This window comes from Ctenocephalides felis, unplaced genomic scaffold (assembly GCF_003426905.1).
Source record: "Ctenocephalides felis isolate EL2017-DRISC unplaced genomic scaffold, ASM342690v1 CF-g0.4_SCAFFOLD_00511, whole genome shotgun sequence".
NCBI classification, from domain to species: Eukaryota; Metazoa; Arthropoda; class Insecta; order Siphonaptera; family Pulicidae; genus Ctenocephalides; species Ctenocephalides felis.
Window position 1 is genome coordinate 6,500 of NW_020536665.1, and position 15,970 is coordinate 22,469.

Below are 15,970 nucleotides of genomic sequence, written 5' to 3' on the forward strand. Positions count from 1 at the left end.
TTGTTTATACACTTAATCTGGTATTTAGACAGAAATATTCATAAGCAGAGTTGGAATGATTCTTTATTTAATTTATCTCTTGTAAAATTACTTGCTTTTTGTGTTAATCTACTTCTTTATTTGCTATTTTTCATTGTTTACATATTTCCCAGGGTAACGGTTCAGTTGGTCATTTTTACCCCACCCAGGTGTAAGTTTTATTAAAAGATGTATAAAAAACACTGTTGAATCTAACTTAATAATAACAGACGTTATAAAATTATATTATAACGTATACTTGAAAATTATACTAAGGTCTAGTAAACTAAACAACAGTGCTCATAACCAAACAAATCAACAACAAAAGAAAATACTTTTATTATAAATTTTGAACATTGATATTTATCTTCTGATAGCGACATCACGAGGATCAAGGTGATGGATGGTTAAACATTGTTTTTCCTCTACTTACAAATATTGTTGTTAACAAAATTGTTAACTTTACTTGTTTTCGATATATCTGTGGTGAGCTTTTTTACTTGCGGATCTGTAAACCCCGCTCGATCCTGCTGTATTTATTTTAAATTTTTCTGAATTTATTTATGGTTAACTAACATAGAATTGTTTTACCAAATAGCGTCAAAGGAAATGATGTGTCCGCGCAATTTTTTGTATCAACAAACAAATCATCGTAGCCTTTAACGCTTGCGGCTGAAACGGTCGATTGTATCAATTTTTGACGTTCGCAAATAATGAATCAGATCTTAGTCGAAGCTTATTATTATCGTTGTTGGTAGTAATCAAATATGCCAAGGTTTCTCAGTGCCGCCAACTGAGTCCATAATAACAGCGACGAATGCGAGGCCCTTCACTTTTTCGTTATTTCATTAATCGTTTATAATTTATTGGCATCAATCAAGATTAAATACGTTTATTTCAACGAACGCGTTTCGAAATCATTTCCGCTCAGATTAATCCACCGGGCAGGTCCATTCCGAGAAACAAATACGCATTTCGATTTCATGACATTTCGGCGGTTGGTCATGATCAGTTTGATCATGTACCCGTGAGAAAATTTAATAGACAATGGAAAACGCTAACATATTTTATAAATTAATAACAACCTGAATATTATATATATATATATATATATATATATATATATACAAATGTATTTTGAGTGGATAGATGGACATATATATATATATATATATATATATATATATATATATATATATATATACATATATTTTTAATTATAATCATCTAAAACAATTTTTATAAACGGACCGTCTCCTTTCATAGAATATTTTTTTCTCCTAGCGACATCTATTTTTCAACTGGGCCCCATTCCTTCCTTTCCTATTTGATATTGCGTGACTTACCACTTGACCTTGAATAGAGAATTCGGACTCCGACGATAGCTGGTGGAGTAGCAGGCAGTTTATTGAACGACTTGTAACGGATAACACATAATGCTAATTTAGGTTAAATTAAAATCTATTAAATAGATTTTAACCAATTCTCAGTCCTACTGAATGTATCTATAAAATATGATAAACATTGCTCAAGCTGTTTAGGAGTAGTATAATCAATAATATCCTTGTACAGCAACATGACAGATAATAATCTAGTATTTTTGCTGTTGTATTTGACATGATACAAAATAAAAAAATTCATTTTGAGGTAGTTTTAATAAACTACTCTTTAACAGCAAATTGAACCACATATTTCATAATCTGTGTTTGCTAACGTAGTATTTTTCTCGAGAGGGCAAACCATCGGTTAACTACTCCTTATCTGTAGACTATATACAATATTGAATATAAATATTTGACGTGTTGTCGTATGTGTTATTGCAATGCCCACAAAAGGTGATTTTCACTTGAGATTATATTCGTGGACACTTGATATCATACTGCTTGATATTGAGCTGATCAAAGTTAGAATTGGTCGCTAGACTAGATTGTGCTAAACCACGTTATTAACCATTTTACCACAACGGGCTCATAATAAACTATTTGCTATATAAATTTTGGTTATTTATATGCCTCAATCAGTTGATTTCAACTAAAACCACCTTTTGTTATATAAGATTTCTTAGATTTTTGTTATCTAAGTATTCTATGATAAGTTATCAATTATAAGTTCACTGAATATGATCGCGGGTCTACCAATTGGAACGTCTAAATAGTAAGTTACAATAAAAATGTATTAACCCTTTCCACTCGCTAATTGCGAGGTCTTTATGAACTTTGCCGCCGCAGCGGCGGCATCCGAGTGAAAACGGTTAATAGATGTCATATTTGCAAATAAAAATTAAATATAATAAAAATTAAACTAAATAGTTTAATAAAATGAAGTTTAAGCATCACATTCTTATATACAAAAGTTTTTCTTATTAAGATTGCTTGCCTGCCTTGTTTTTCAAATGGCTAAATCCCATTGGGTATCAGATGCAAATCTGCCTTCTATTTTTGGTTCAAAAAGTTAGTTTTTGTTTTCAATTTAGTAATTTAGTGTGTTATTATCTGATTTATGATGTGACAAATTTTACTAACAAACTATAAAATTCTAAATAAATAATATATTTTAATTCGACACATCGACTAAAATTGAATAATCAAGTAATAATGCTTAAAACTTAACATATCGCAATAAAAAAATTACGCAATTGATACTTATAGTAATGTACTATAGTAATAGGACTACGTTAACCTAACAATACTTCTATCTAGTGAATCTTACCTGTTATGGGTAAATATCGATTTAACCGCGTCACACGTCTAATTATCGTCGTCTTGTTTTTGTGGTACATTGTGATAGGTAAGTTTGTCTTCTGGTTCTGGTCGAACGGGCCTCGTGTTAAAACCAGAATTGCAAGAAACGACTAAACACACCTCTGTACGGGTATACGCAACGAAAAACACCAGACAGCGTGCAGACCAGCATTTGTTGACACTCGGCTTGCAACTTGTCACACTTCCGTATGATCCGGTGATTCCCCTCGAAGCTGTTTCAAATGACAATCTTTCGTCATTTTTAAAAGTCTTTACTTAAAAAAAATTAACAAAAACAAAGTTTTTACTTTATTGCTTTTCCATTCTTTATAAAATATAATTGATAAAATTTCGACTAATGTTATTAATTACATAAATTATTTTGTTATATATTGAAGAGATCCTAATTATTGGATCTCTCCTGATATGTAAAAACAAACACTTTTTTAAGATTTTTTTTTACTTCATTAAATTTTAACAATCAGAGTCAGAATAGCTCTATGAGTTACAGAGCTGATATAAGAAGGAAACTATAACTAAAATAATATATACAAGTTAAAATAAAAATAATAATAATTACAATTCATCACATAATTAAAACTAAAGATAAAATTTCAATATAAACTAAATAATCCGTGAAACTGTTCCAATGAACAGCTCACTATGTTATGTCAAATCCAAAGGATTTTTTCTCTTCAACCTTGTAGTAGACGGAGTCATAGGTAGAGGTGCTATAAGATGATTTTAAGAATTATTGATTTTATTTAAAATTATAACTTACATATTTTAGTGTGTCCTTGTTGGCGATTCAATAATAACTGACTCTCGCGCACAATAATAATCCGTTTTACCTGATTCGACCATTATTGTACGAAATAAGGGTCGATTTATAAAAGTTTTATATTAATGTTGGATTTTGTACTAAACTTACAAACTTATTTGAATATAATTCTAATAACATAAAATATTGCTTAATACATAATAGTTCTCAACTATATTCATGTATATCTACGCTTTTGTTATTATAATTATTTTATGTTAGTTTTGTTATTTTGGTTTTGGACAATTAATTGAAAAATATATTATCCTGATTGTTGTATGAAACAAAAAATATAAAAACTTCTATATAATTATCTATAGTCTATATCGATTTGAAATTATAAATATATCACCTAAATCTTTGTATCTTTGGCGTATTTGCTTCGACCATATGAGTTTTTTCAAGTTAAAGTAAAATACTTGTAGTAATTATTTTATACTAAACAATTTTATATTTTACTTTCACAATAGTAATAATAATAATTATAATATATTTATTTACTTTATATAAATACATGATAATATATACATTATTAATATTTAGTACCTTTTATTTTATATACATTAATTAGGTAGATGCATATTAGGTACATATAATATGAGCTATATAAGTAATAATAATGAATTAGTAAAGTTAATATAATTTAGTACTTAATGAATTTGAGCACATATTTTTTGCATATTCTATTATATTTATAACGCTATCAAACAAAATTATTAGATCGGTGTTAAAAAAAGATTTATTTAAATATTCAATTAAGGAGTTAAATCTTCGATAAAATAGACTGTATATCGTTCCTTTTATGTGTAAAACGCCTGATCGTACAGCAAATACATAGAATTTTGACAGTTTTTACTACCATTTTATATAATGTATTACACCAGAAAATTGGCTTCTAAATTTTCGACCCATTACGAAGCATAACGTGCAATCCAATATTTTTCTAATATAATCGTCTTGATGACAAAAAAAATTTCTTTTCATTTACCTTTTCATTTCTTTCAGATACCTTAAAACTACCAAACAAAATAAATACATTTGTACTGCTTTTCAAGAAATTTTTCCGAGTTGTGCCATGCTCCTAATATATGAAAACGACATTTCAAGTTACAACTACTTCTATACTTTAATTTATTGTACCAAATCAAAACTTGATCTTATATAGAAAATATATAATTCAGTAATAATAAGTAATGTAATAGTTACAGTAATAATATTAAAAAACTAAAAAATTAAATTGCTTCAGTAATCATAATGTGAACTTTAGTCAACGGAATGTTTATTAATAGCATGATCGATTTTTGTACATTTTGGGTCCTTTCCCTCTTGGCGATACGTGGTGCTGTTTAAAATAACTCCCCCTGCCCCCAACCAACATCAAGAGTATTTAAAAATTTCGTTTTTTTTTTAATTGAGGTAAAAAATAAATTCCGTGGAATTTTATTTGTGTCAAACCCCTCTCCTTTTAAGCCTCACTTGATTAATGAACTAGGCTCCGTCCATGAATATAGAATATTTTTTTTTTAATAGAAAGATAGTTTGGGTTCTTATATACTTAATTGATAAAGTAAAGATTGGTAAAAATTTGAATTAACATAATAGTTGCAACACAAGTCAAAACCGACATTTACCATACAACTGCATCACTAAAATAAAAACTAATAATATTCAGTTAATTCAGAGAATGATCAGGTACGATTTTATTTACTTTGCTTATAATTAGTAAAGTTGGTAATAATTAATGGACAAAACTAGTTTTTACTAATCGTATCTACTACTTTGATGAGTAAAACCTTGCTCTCAACGTGATGATACTTTTTCAACACGATCATTGAAACTGCATCTGGTACACCACGTTCAGTAGTTTATAATAGCAATATCTCATATCCAGTAGAATCTCAACATTTTCCGTCAACTGATTTGAAATTTGTAATGCAAATGCGCAATGAGTGTGCACCTCCTCCGGCAAGAGCGTGCACCTCCGGTGTGTTACTGGGCCATCGGCCAATATTATTGTGGGCAAGAGTCGTTCGTTGTGTATATACATATCAGGTTAGGAGGCTTGAAAATCAAGTTTTAGCGATCTAGCGGGTGCCGGGTCACTTTTGTGCATTGCACTTCCGAACGGGTTTCTACGGGAAAAACGAGTTTAATGTTATGTTATGTTATGTGGATGTGGATGTTCCACCACGTGCTGTACAGGTAGTAAAGTGAGTTCGAGTTCGAGTTCGAGTCGGTTCGAGCATTGTTGTCCTTTTGATGAATGACCGGCCGCAGCAGATCGCGTGGGCGAGGAATAACGGGTTATACGCGTTTAATGCGATCGAAATACGGGATCTTTTGATGAAATAGAAAGCTGTTTGAGTGCTAAAACTGGATGATTCTGAACAGGGTTCATGGAGCTCATAAATTTCACTAGAGGATAAATTTAATTTGCTACTGACAATATACTTTCTATACCGATTTGATTTTTATTTTTTAATTTGTTTAAGAAAAATAATTATTAAGATGCTTTTAACTTCCCGTAGGGTAAATTATAGTAATAGCAAAAAATCAAAAATGAAAATTTTCATATATCTTTACGTTTCAAAGGTTTCTGAATATTTTGGCATACCTTAGAAAAAATGGATGTATGTGTGTGTGCGTGTGTGTGTATTTAAAAAAATTCAAACTTCTAAAAAAAAATTTCAAAATTTTGAAAAAATTCTAAATTATCAAAAAAAAATACGCTTGTCGCCTACTATAAAAAGCACTCATAAGTTTACGGTATGTATATATAATAAATAATCTATTTAAAATTACTCAAAATAATTAATTATTAATTAATTTAAAATTATTCAAAACAATTAATTATTAATTTTTAAGTTATTATTTTAATTTCTCGAATGTTTAATTACGGTACGGCAATGGTAAGTTTCAGCAATTTTCCTTAAGGCACGATGCCATGCGCCCCACTAGTTTCTTTTTCAAAATTTTTTGTCGAATTTTTTTTTTTCATATCTTAACAGCAATCAAAACCTTACGTCCTATATATTGGGCTGAAACTTCTCGTAACTTTGTATTTGTGAATGGTAACCCAGTGGTTAATCCATCCATATTTGATGATTTTATTATTAAAATTTATCTAATAGGGCTGACTTTGAATTTGTTAAAATATAAATGAATAAATATATAGATCTTACAAATAAAATATACTACAAACTTTCTATATATAACAATTTCTATATACAACTCAAATATAATTCAATGAAAAATATTGATCGTGACATTTCTTTATTCATAACCAATCATATTTTTAATACTTTTTCTATGTGCATATTAAATCTGCTCAAGCATTTGGGTAATTATACATACAACTCAAAAATTATTGATCGGAAAATTTGATGGTCAAGACATCTCGGTACTTGTAATCGAAAATTTTATTAATAAATTTTATACATTTATACAATAATTATTTCTCAATGAATAAGTTTACAAAATTACTATTTAAACCAATACATATTCTAATCAGAAAAAATTGAAATCTGGGTGATTTTATGAATGCTTGTGCAGATTTAGGGTCCAATTCTCCGATCAAATAAGAATTGCATGGTAATGCCATTTTACAGTCGATTTTCATATCAATCGATAGTAACGAACTGTCAAAAAGCTATGTATTTGCTGTATGATCAGGCGTTTTACACATGAAACCTAACTGTATGTATGTGTTATCAAAAGACATCTAAAAGATGCACTTATGATATAAGTATTATTTGACGTTTGTGCGTTAAATAGGTTAGGTTTTACATCTAAAACGCCTGATCGCACAACAAATACATAGGTTTTTGAGAGTTTGTTACTACCAACCCTTACGAATATAGACCGTAATACTCAGCATCACTGTACCATTTCTTTTTTATCCTAGAATTGACTCCTAAATCTACCCAAATAATTAGGAAATTGCATACATCTTAAAAACTGTCTATTGGAAAATATGTAAATCATGACATCTCAATTATAACTGATTATATTTTTAATACATTTTATATATCTATACAATAATGTATACAACACATTTTTCAATCAAAAGTTTTTGAGTTCTCTGTAATTTTCTATGAGATTGTACAGATTTAATATACACATAATGAGTCATTATCTCTGAATAAAACACATTTTTAATAACTTTTTAATAAAATTAATCATAACCTTGAGGTTATGTTAAGTCAAATATAGTAGATATATAATATTTAAAAAAAGTTATTCAGTGGTAGATTTTTGTTGATACTATTCTTTGTCTAAAACGCAATATTGAGTTATATTTTTTTATTACTGTATAACCCTTAAAAAACCCTTGAAGTCCACTTCATCAATAAAATGATTATCATCAATACGGTACTTCTACTAAAATATTTTGATACGACTTAAGGCCACATATAGCTATAATCCATATGGCTTCCATTTTATAGTTACCAATAAACTTTATAGGTTAGATAACAAGATAGAATGTTATAATCGCCCATAAGTTAATGTTACTTTTTAATCCCATCTACTAAATTGATATTTTAGTACTAATAAAACTTGCAATAAATATATCGATTTGAAGTAAAGAGAGAAACCTAAGACATAAATTGCTTGACGTAATTTAATGAGAAATCGTAATAAACAATATGATACTAATAATACTTATGATAATTCTATAACCGAAGAATGTCGGAAACCATAGGAATAGCATATACATTTTGACAAATATTTTGTAAGACATACATACCTGTGGAAGATAGAATATTATAATCATCAATAATCAGGAGAGCTAGCGGTGGCGTAATCAGTTCGGACGCAAGTTAGCATAAACTAGTCCTGACAATGAGTTTGATGGTTCAGTCCTAGACACGGTCAAGTTCAACATCAGACAGTTTTGATGTCAAATTTCTACTTGAGGTTATAGATCACAAACATAAACTCAAGTAAAAAAAATCTTTTGTGGGTATAGTCACAACTGGATTGGACAACCACTGGGTTTCCATTAATTCAAATAGCCATCCAATCATCAAAACAATTACTGAATGTACTTGTACGACAGATTCTATAATCAGTAATCTATAATCAGACATTAAAATGATTTTTTTTAGGAAATTATCAATGTTAGCAATCTATTCTATTTTATAAAATTACTACCAAAGTATTGATAACATGAGTAAGTTTTTGAATTACTTCCACATTGTATAAAATAATGTAGTGGACCAATACTTGCTAAAAAGGCTTCATGTTTTGTAAGTAAAAGAGCGGACTCCTGTTTCTTGCACCATATGTTACTGATGTTCAATTTCTTCTAGTTAATAGCTGTAACAGCCTACTCCTATAACAACACTTTCTTCTGGTCATTCTGAAACAACCAGACATGCCTCTCAGAATGGTGACCAAACTTTTAGGTTTTTCTTGCAAATGATACATCTATTCATAATTCTCGACTTTGTTTTATAGTTTTCAATGCTCAAGGCTCAAACTTGGTCTAATAAAATTACATAGATATATTTTTATACTTATCATGCAGGATATCAATAATAAAACCTAATCCCTTATATAGCAATAAATTATATCCATAAATAGTCCCTCAATCGTCTTTTTAAGAAATTCAGATTCCTTGACCTCGACTCATCTAAATTGCAGGTCAATGTGTGATTAGATACTAAATGGGAAATCGCTTGCACCCAAAATTAAACTAATCAGGAAAATTATATGAAATTATTAAAATTAGTATCAACTAAAATCTTATCTGAATAGCATCATGGTTAACTCAAAAATTTAAAGAGAAACATCTTTATAATAAAAAAGTGTAGTATTTTGGCAGAGTTCGGAAGCATCTCGGTGGATCACGAGCTCTTTCTACAATTCATGTTTCAAACTAATTCTAGTTAATATTGTATTGATTGCTTGTATTGCTATAAAAATCTGTTACTCCAACCGTATCATTATCTATTTATATTGGTTTCAGAAGCTTTTCTCACACTCGTGTAGATTATTGATTGGGATAAACTCTTTGCGTTTTATCCCCATCAATAATCTTTAACAAATAATTAGTCTTTACACATAATTATGTCACTGTAACAACCAATCCCCGCAATCCCATTTATAACTATTCCATTTTTTTACCAAAAAAAAAACTACAGTCGGATAGGAAAGCGACGAAAGATTTATCTCCAAAGGACATATTCTTCTGGCAAACGTTTGCTTCATAACGTGGGTAGATAACAGTACTCGAGTGACGCTTAATGAGATGATTTGCGATACATGGTCCCGTGTTTACGGCGAATTGTCTATCTATATATGCAAAATGCTCATGACTATTTTGACGAATTTACGAGCAACGCGGTGGGCGTCTGTCTTCTCCGTACATTTTGAGTGCGACAACTATACTGAACAAATTGCTTTGAATCACGAATGCGCGGGAGGAAAAATTCTATTGGAATAAAACAGTGAACTTAATAGTTTGCTAAACAAAAATAGAATAGAAATTATAGTCTCTTTTATATGATAGTAATGAATTTTATACGCTGACGCACTGCAACTGTTTCGAATCAGAACTATTGCATGTTCTATAGGCTGCATTGAGTACTGCTTACTACTTACAATGATTTTATTAATGGACAATATATTGATTGATTGCCCTTTTACTCTTTAAGATACATTATTATTTTTACTTCTGAACGATATTAGAAGACAACCCTATTATCGACTTTCTAATTGTGATGTCGCAGCAATGCCCCGAAATGCTATTTTTACTTAGTAACATTATTATCTATACATATTTTCAATTGATAATCATTCTAATTAGCAGCGCTACTTAGTTAGTTGTTTATATATATATTTATAATTATTGTGTTTAGTTTATTAGTTATGTATTTTTTATTTGTTGTTATAATTCACAATTTATACTCATTTACCTCATAGATCTTTTTATTTTTAAGTCTACTCTATATAATCACTAAATTTAAATTTAATATATCAAAATTGAAAAGGCTTACTACTGGGTAACCTTTTAGATCTAATGTTTAATATTTCATATATCATCAAAATTACTGAATGTCTTACTTTTTGTAAAGACAGATTGTAATTCAATCAAAAAAAAAATATTCAAGTGAAAACCGATGAAATTGCTGCTTGACGTCAAGCTGTCCGTGGCGGGCATCGAACCTGGAGCTTCTGATAATTAAAAATGATTGGGTTTTTCAGATAATTTAGGAATGTTACGCAAAGCTATCTAAATCAGTGAAATTTATTATATCGTTTTAGACTATAATTAACTTTTCGAAGAAAAAGTTTAATTTTAACCAAAAAAATCGGTTTGCTAATTTAATGTTTTCTTGATATTTCAAGACATTCTGAATCGTTTGACCCAAAAATTGGAAATCGTGTGTATGTATATGGACCCATTTTGACCGGTCTCAAAAACGGTTGCACTATTTCAAAAATTTATGTCGTTTGATTAGTCATGCGCGACGATCGGCACAGCCGTTTCTTATATAAATATAATATCTTTATAATTTGCTGATAACTGCAAAAATTGTTTCAGCGTTTTCTTTTCACCAATTTCGGAATTTCAAAACTTTATGAAAGATATCAGTAGGAAATCATTCTGATAATTTTGTTTCTTAGTAATTAATTATTGAAAAAAATTGACGATTTTGATTAAAATTTTTGAGTTCATTATCCTAAAATAATTTTATTTACAGACATCGAGAAGTACATGCAACTTTCCTAAAAGCAAAATAAAAATAATTAAAAATAATTATAAATTTACGCGGTTAAATGGCTTAATTTGTCCTAATTATTATGTGGTCCTGTGGCGCAACGGATAACGCGTCTGACTACGGATCAGAAGATTCCAGGTTCGAATCCTGGCAGGATCGATTATTTTTTTGACATTTTTTTTTGCATAGGATAATAAAAAGTGCTCTCATATTATATTTACATGGTATATATACATAAACACCCACATACACACACACATAAGCATATATTATATATATTATAAAATTGTGTATTAAGAGTGGAACAAATATTAAAATGCAGATGTGAACACAAACACTAATTTTTTGGCAGAAACTTTACTTCATAAGATTTACAGACGTTTCGAGAACGTAATATCTCATTTTCAGTGTAAATTATTGCAGTAAAAAGTTATAAACATTACAAAATATTATAAAATATTAATTATAAATCGGTTTAAATTAAATTTATATTTCATATTTATTCACCTTACATCATATATTCAAAATTATGGTGTTCCAAAACGCTACAATTTGTTCAAATTAACATCTCCCCAGCATAATTGCAAGTGTTTTTATTACCCGGTTTTCCGAAAAACATTCTGAAGCATCATTGGAATAAATATATCTTACTCCAAATTTTGCAAGAAATTGTCAGATAATTTCTTTTTCACATGCATATCATATGCGTCTTTCCTGCAATAAAAAAGGAAAATATAAAAAATCTTAACTGTTCCATTAGAATGAGGGCGCTGACTAAAAACCGTCCCACATAATTTTTCACAACACTTACGCAAGCTTTTTAAAATAAATCGTTTACTGGTAAATAATTACTAATGTTCAACTTACAGCAAAATAACAAAGTGGATGTATCTGTACACAAGTGACAGTTATTATTAAAACAAATCAAACAAAAGACTTACTTTTAACTCTTTAAAATCAATGAAGTCTACAGATCATATTAATTGAGGGCGCTGACTCAATGCAAACATGGACTTGTTCGAACAAACATACATCATCTTTCTCCCTTTGGATCCTATTACAAAATCAGTATAGTTTAGCTGTTGTAATGTCTGTCACTACCGTACCCAATCTTTCCCACAAGTTCCCGTGATTAAATTTCCGATTGAGTAAAAAATTGAAATTTGCAAACGAATTTTATCAAGTACTTTGACTACCGAAAAGAGATATCAACATGCGCGAAGGCGCCAAACCCTCCATAAAATATTTAATGAAAATTGAATTTAAATTGAAGAATGAATAATCTTTTAAAGTTTTTTTAAATAAACAGCTTTACAATTATCAATACATTTTTTTAAATTTTTATTTTAACAAATATAAATAATTAATATCTTTTTTTACATTCTATAGGTATATATTTATAATATATTAGTTTATATATTTATAATATTATTATATATATTATATCTATATATATATATATATATCTATGATTAGGTGGCAGAAATTACATAATTCTACTTACTTTTGTTCAATAAAACTATCATTTTCTGTTTACATCATACAAAAAATTATATAAAAAATGCATAGTGCTGACAGTTAGTTGTATAAATGTTAGTGCCATCTCTAGTGCTGTGTACACTTCTCTATATGTACCAACCAACGTATATCCACTAATGATACATTAATTGAATGTCGAAACGTTTGGAAATAAAGATTATTTTATAAATCTTTGGCTTTTCTTTGTTGATGTATCGCCCTCAAGACTCACTCATATATATATATATATATATATATATATATAATATATGTTATATGTATGTATATTAACTCCATTGATGATTTCAATTTGCAATTGATATAATATTCCCTTACTTTTCATCAAATGATTTACCGGGCGACGGGTTCAACTTTTGATCCCGGAAAAGCTCGATCAATGAGGTCGTTGATTTTGCAATATTCTCAAAATGCACTACTGTGAATTACTTACATCTTTACAATGTATATGCATATTTATGCGATTGTAAGTTATCAGAAGATAAGTTTTTCTTGTGTATTTGATTTATCCTTGTATACATCATGCAGAATATACCGCATGAGTTAACTATTTATGGTCAATAAATAGCATTTGAGCGATGTGGATAATTACCACGGTTATAGTTATACTCTAGCATTTATAATAGTTGTAAATAGTGATAGTCAATATAATTTCAGAAAACGGTTAAATGGGATATCTTAATATATCGATATATTGCTTAGGTCGATTATTATAGGTTTGAACAATCTAGCGTAATAATGCAATACTTTATATTCATATTGCGCAACGGTTCAATCTAAAATTGTTGTTTATTGTATAAAACATAAATCTAATAAATCTCGGTTTTCAATACAAGAATTTTCATAGATGATTCAATATTCGATTCAGTGTTGAGGTTTATATAGTAGCAATGCTTTGTAGAATTAAATTGGTTTGCCAACCAATTTTTAGTCGTGCAATTTGAAATTGAATGAAATGGAGTTACATATGTTCTCCTTGCGTTTGTTGTCAAATATATGTAGAAAGTAAACACTGACGGTTTATGTGTTAATAACTAAATAGTTTACGATTTAGTTTTATCATAGGCATCAACAAACCTGTCTTATTGTATATAAAAATTTATTAAATGTGGTTGTTGTGAAAAGCACTCAATCATCTACAGCAAAAACCTTAATCGGTCGTTCTGATAGCAGACGATTTGATTTTCTCCAGATTTTATGTATGTTTGCAGTAACACTATTTAGTATCTAATTAACACAATTTTCTCAAGTTATAGAGTACGTTATTAAATCAGTTAGTATTATTTTAGAAATTTCTGAGTTTATAGGGATAATATATTTTAAGAATTTAAATTTCTTAGTATTCAGCTAAAAATGAATTAGCAACTTTAAAGCTTTTTTGAAATATTTTTCTTGTGTATCAAGTTTTTTGGTAGCGATATTGCTTTCATATTTAGCTTATTTTATAAAAACAACATATTTATTATTTAGATCCATATTATCTACATAACATATAAGGTAATATTAATATTATCACAATATGTTTATTATGGTTAACCTGATTTTTTTTTGTCTTTTATTCATAAAGACTAGAAATAATTCAAATCACATCTATAAGTAAAAGTCTTTAAACATAAATAATGTATAAAATAGTACATTTATGATATGAATTACAATGAATAGAGTCGACTTTTTTGTAAGTTACAAAATTTGTGCAGTAAAAATATTTTTATGTTGAATATTATTCTCACAATCAGAGATTAATAGAAATGCAGGAAAGAGAATTATTAGAATAATTAATTGAAAATATATCTCAATTATAAGGTTTTTATTCCAATTTAAGGTTAAGGCAGTTCAATTAATAGAATATATAGTAAAGTTTAAAATTTAGGAGATAGTCTGCATAATAAGATATTTATTAATAATTGGTTCTAGTCGTAACTCATTTATAATATATAAAATTATATTTCTTCAAAATTCAGTAACAATATTATCTATATATTCATAATTATTATTTTGTCATTGGTTTGCTTAAACATTTTCTACTTTATAATATATCAGATCTCAAATGGATGAAGAGTTTGCCTCTGTCAACCAAATAAAACACTTCTGAGTTTGAAATTGTCACCTGTCAGGGGGCGACAGGTCCAGTGCCTTATTTTTAATTTTAAATGGATTTTACGAAATGAAAAATATAAATTTAATGCGCATTTTATCAGAAAATATCATTAGTAGAATTGAAATAACTATTTGCTTAACTTATCTCTTGTAAAATTGCATTTTTTAAAGTTACTTGATTTTACTTGACTTACTATTTTATAATTTTTACACCTTTGCCAGCGCGAAAGCTCAAGCGATTCCTGTTACCCAAGTCACATGTAAACTCTTATAGAGAATATATAAAAACATCATTTAAACTAACTTAAAACTAGCAATATATCTTATAATACAATTAATTAACGTATACTTAAAAATTATATTAAGATCTCGTAAACTAAAGAACAGTGCTCACAACCAAAAGAAAATACTTTTGTTATGAATTTTCAAACATTGCTGTTTATCTCCAATCGTGATAATACTTCTTTTTCCCAGTACTTTCAAATATTGTTGATAAAAAAATTCTGACTTTACTAGTTTTTGAGATATTAGTGGTGCAACTTTTTACCCGCGAACCATTAAACCCCGATTTACCTTATTGGAATTCTGCATAGACTTTGTAGTAGGTTTGTGTGCTAAGATTTAAAAGTGGAGTATGACTCTGTATAATAAGATATGTAACTCATTCATTATATGCAATATAATTTTATAAATTTAATGACTTTTTTTTTCTCTCTCATTATTGAATTACAATCTGTCTTTACAAAAAGGAAGAAATTCAGTAATTTTGATGATATATGAAATATTAAACATTAGATTTAAAAGGTTACCCAGTAGTAAGTCTTTTCAATTTTGATATAATGAATTTAAATATTGTGATTATATAGAATAATTAATGACAATTTGATATCTATATATTTATAAATAATTTTTTTGTCTGTGGTTTCCTCTAACATTGCGCGTGTATTACATCAGGTCTCAAATGGAAAGAGAGTTAGCCTCTGATGCTAAAATAAAACACTTATGCTTATGATGCTGAAATAAAACGCTTT

General features: G+C 28.4%; 1 non-coding gene across 1 annotated transcript; it reads left to right on the forward strand.

The window, feature by feature from the left end:
• The first annotated feature begins 11,392 nt into the window (after window positions 1-11,392).
• On the forward strand, window positions 11,393-11,465 carry Trnar-acg. The gene has a single exon. It is a non-coding gene; the product is annotated as a tRNA-Arg (tRNA).
• The last annotated feature ends 4,505 nt before the right edge of the window (window positions 11,466-15,970 follow it).